Source organism: Triticum urartu, chromosome 1A (assembly GCF_056163025.1).
Source record: "Triticum urartu cultivar PI428250 chromosome 1A, HENAU_Tu73, whole genome shotgun sequence".
In the NCBI taxonomy this organism is placed as follows: domain Eukaryota; kingdom Viridiplantae; phylum Streptophyta; class Magnoliopsida; order Poales; family Poaceae; genus Triticum; species Triticum urartu.
The window spans coordinates 15,648,910-15,653,734 of NC_141873.1; the positions used below are offsets into that span (position 1 = coordinate 15,648,910).

Below are 4,825 nucleotides of genomic sequence, written 5' to 3' on the forward strand. Positions count from 1 at the left end.
TTTGAAGGATTTTTTATATGATGCATGTGTGGAGGAATTTGTTGTGATATGATGATGCATGTTGATATGCTATATTTCAAGTAGTGGATGTAGTTGGAGAAGAAATGTTGAACTCTCAAAATGAACCTAGGTTTAGATTTATTTCAAGGTGATGAACCTTTTGTGTGATGAATCTATATGTTTAGGTACGAAAGCTTGGAGCAAGCACCACTGACTCCATCACCGCCTGCTCCTCCTACTCCTCTGCAACACATTTCGTCAGAGATGCCGCTCCCGTACATGTACGAGACCTTCCCCGAGTTGCTGCAGCCGGTGGGAACTGTCTCAGACGAGGTCCTACAGGCGACGAGGGCAAAGCGGTGGCACGAGAGGGCAGAGCGGATCCTCGACGATGTCAAAGGTTGGTCGCAGAGCGTGAAGGAGTGGAAGAAAGTGAAGGCAGAGATGGAGGCAGATCCAAGTATCCGCCGTGTCCGCCGGGAAGCATGCATTGAAGTTGCGCAGAATTACTCCAACTATCTCCTGAGCAATTTGGGCCGGAGAATCTACATCGAGAGCAATGCGGAGTAGAGAGCCAGGATGCCGCCCCCAAGTGCATCTGCGTTCGATATCATCAACTGGGGAAGGGCGGAGGCGAAAACTCCAACGGGCAGGGCAAGGTGGGAGGGCTTGAACGGTCGGATGCCGACCAGCGTTCCGCCTCCGCCTGAACCGGTGGATCCGCTGCCGTATCTGTCTCCACGGCCAGGCCTATCATACGGGAAGCTCTGAAGATGATGATGTCTGCCCGCTCTTCGAAATTATCAGCAAATCGTCTTATTAGTTTGTCTTGTGTCTTTCAATTATGTTCTCAATGAATAATGAAACTATGTACCTCTTGTAATGCCATTTGTTCATTATCAATTCAGTTGGAACATTAAGTTAAATTCATGCCATTTGTTCTTGTCAATATGAGTATACTTTCATGGTAAAAGAAATGAGTATATACTTTCATGATAAAATACATGTCTATGTACTTCAAGTGTTATTATTGTGTATGTAAGGCCATTTGTTTGAGATCTGTTTTTTAGCCTCCATATCATTGATGTGAAAAGAAACAAGCAATTAAACTTGAATGTGTAAAACATAGGACCCTACCGCCAGGTACCCTGGCGGTAAGGTCACACAACCTACCGCCAGGGCATTTTGATATTTCGTTACAGAAAATTCCGTAGGCAAAAACCCAGCCACCACCTACCGCCAGGGGTTCTGGCGGTAGGTTACTTATCCACGTCAGCGCGGGCAAACGGCTTCCATTCCCCTCCGTCGCACCCTACCGCCATGGACCCTGGCGGTGGCCTGTCTAACCCTACCGCCATAACCCCTGGCGGTAGAGAAAGGGTCAAATCCTGAAATTCTTTCCAATAAGGGCCAGATCCTGAATTTCTATGCGAAAAGGGTCAAAACACGAAATTTAGCCCTGTATGGACTCGTCCGTCGGTCGCACCTGCAGCTTTCCTCAAGTTTTTTCTTCCGCAACGCCGCTCTCTCTCTCTCTCTCGCAAGTTTATCCACATCCGAGCTCTCTCCCTGGACCAGGTCCTAGACACGCCAAAGATTAAAACAAAGTCTATCTCTAACTACCTAAGAATCAAAAGCGCACATACCATACAAATGTAACGTGACACATTATGTTTACCATAAATAACAGCTGCTCTCTTGTCACGCCCAGGATGCGACCCTATCCTAAAGGAACTGGAAGGTCCCACCAAGGATAGAAGCGCATCTTGAAGACGCTTTTGCAAGGTGGATACCATTACATCAACATTACATAATAGTGGGAATACATCCAAGACATACAATGTCACATGAATACAACAATACATCATACTTAAGATCAACGTCCGACTACGGATGAAACATAAACAGAAACTCAAACAATATCCACCCTGCTAGCCCAGGCTGCCGACCAGGAACCTATCCCAAGATCGACGAAGAAGAAGAAGAACTCCAAAACAAGTAACATCGCTCTCACGTCATGATCATCGCAAACCTGTACCTGCAACTGTTGGTGTAGTAATCTGTGAGCTACGAGGACTCAGCAATCCCATTACCATGGGTATCAAGACTAGCAAAGCTTAATGGGTAAGGAAGGAGTAAAGTGGTGAGGTTGCAGCAGCGACTAAGCAAAATATGGTGGCTAACTTACGAAACCAAGAGCGAGAAGAGGAGCTTAGCAAGCGGTCATCAACTAGTAATGATCAAGAAGTGATTCTGAACTCCTACTTACGTCAAACATAACCCAAACACCGTGTTCTCCTCTCGAACAACCCCGAAAAGAGATACTCACGGTTACGCACACGGTTGGTGTATTTTAGAAGGGTTTGCTTCAAGTTTACTACAACCGGACATTAACAAATTCCCATCTGCCACATAACCGCGGGCATGGCTCTCGAAAGTTTATACCTTGCAGGGGTGTCCCAAATTAGCCCATCACAAGCTCTCACGGTCAACGAAGGATATTCCTTCTCCCAGGAAGACCCGATCAGACTCGGAATCCCGGTTACAAGACATTTCGACAATGGTAAAACAATACCAGCAAGACTGCCCGATGCGCCGACATCCCGATAGGAGCTGCACATATCTCGTTCTCAGGGCAACACCGGATGAGCAATCCGTACAACTAAAACCAGCCCTCAAGCATCCCCGAGGTGGCGCTGCAAGGGGCTCTAGTTCGGACCAACACTTACAGAAGCATTGGCCCGGGGGGCTAAATAAAGATGACCCTTGAGAGCGCGACTCCCAAGGGAAAAGTAGGTGGTGGTGAGGCAAATGGTAAAACCAAGGTTGGGCCTTGCTGGAGGAGTTTTATTCAAAGCGAACTGTCAAGGGGGTCCCATAAATCACCCAACCGCGTTAGGGACACAAAATCCGAAAACATAATACCGATATGACGGAAACTAGGGTGGCAAGAGTGGAACAAAACACTAGGCATAAGGCCGAGCCTTCCACCCTTTACCAAGTATATAGATGCATTAATAATATAAGAGATATTGTGATATCACAACATAAACATAATCCAACATGGAGCAATCTTCATCTTCACCTGCAACTAGCAACACTATAAGAGGGGCTGAGGAAAAGCGGTAACATAGCCAAACAACGGTTTGCTAGGAAGGGTGACAAAGGTTAGAGGTTCATGGCAATTTGGGAGGCTTGATAAGCAAGTGGTAGGTAACACTACAAGAAATCTGTTAGTCCATGACGGATCTGATCCGTCACAGGTCTGTACAAAACCATCATAGATGTGCATCCTTGACGGATTTCAAATCCGTCATGTATATCGCGTCATAATTTGACATCGTACCTTCGGTGACGGTTCTTGACCGTCATGGGTCTGCCCCAAGCCCGCCCCAGCCCTAACTAGGCCCAAGCCTGTGTGACGGAACAAACCATCATGGCCTAATGCCATGTAAGATTTTTTATTGGCCAATTGGGATGACGTGGCTGCCTAGATGGGCACTGTTTTTCGTCATAGAAATCATCATGGATTTTAGCACAATTTAAATTATTCTAGCACATTTATTTTCGCCTAATTTATGCTCGGTACGTTTTTCTAGCATAATATTAGAAAAGATCTTAATGCCAGATTTAGCCCAAGATTAAGTATTTCTACACAGATCACAATGCCAATTTATGCAACCATCGGCCTGTATTATAATGCTAGTTTTACACAGATCATAATGCCAGTTTATGCAACCATCAGCGGTATCTACAGAATATACAACATTAATAAAGCAACATTACAAGAACGATTACATCAACCATTACAACCTAACTAGCACCACAGAATATATATTCAACCGTGGAGACCCAGTTCTACAGCTGCTCGGCTATGACCTCAAGCTCATCCATCTCCCAACAATGATAAAAGGCAATGGGGTTCAGATCTGCATAAATTAGGAGAAGAATATTAAGTGAAAGTAAGATAATGAATTTTGACCTACTAAAGTTTGCTAATTATAGCATTCTGATCTAAGCTAAATGAATTACAATAAACATAAAAAATGAATTACATGCTGTCCAAAATTCCTAGATTTGAACATAACTACAAATGAGAATACCAGTGTCTAATGTATAAAATAATTATAAACATGAGGTTTCTTAAAATTGATCCAAATAGAAGTGCGTCAAACGGAAGTCTAATCAAGTTGACCTATAAGTGATAACGTAACAGAACATATATCACAGAACTCCAAGTACTATAGCAGTATGAGTTGAGGCCATATAAATACGTTGAATAAAAATTTTCAAATTAGAAATATATATAAGCAAGCATCATACTACAATGACAAAAATACGATACTTCAACTGACAACAAAAGCTGTTTCAACTAATGCACTTTGTATAAAACTTTCAGAAATGTAGCTCGAACGGGTTGTGATTCTAGAAACTGCAACAGCGGGAATTAAGGAGCTTGTGACATATCGGACCGACCATCAGACCAAGAGAATTTGCTTCTGATAATAGATAAGACCTCATACCAAGCACTAGGCGACATAATTTGAAGGAAATATGCCCTAGAGGCAATAATAAAGTTATTATTTATTTCCTTATTTCATGATAAATGTTTATTATTCATGCTAGAATTGTATTAACCGGAAACATAATACATGTGTGAATACATAGAAAAACAGAGTGTCACTAATATGCCTCTACTTGACTAGCTCGTTAATCAAAGATGGTTATGTTTCCTAACCATAGATAAAGAGTTGATATTTGATTAACGGGATCACATTATTAGGAGAATGATGTGATTGACATGACCCATTCCATTAGCTTAGCA

The 4,825-nt window shown here is 43.1% G+C and overlaps 1 pseudogene; it reads left to right on the forward strand.

The window, feature by feature from the left end:
• The first annotated feature begins 264 nt into the window (after positions 1-264).
• Positions 265-771, forward strand: LOC147988430 (uncharacterized; annotated as a pseudogene).
• Positions 772-4,825: the final 4,054 nt, after the last annotated feature.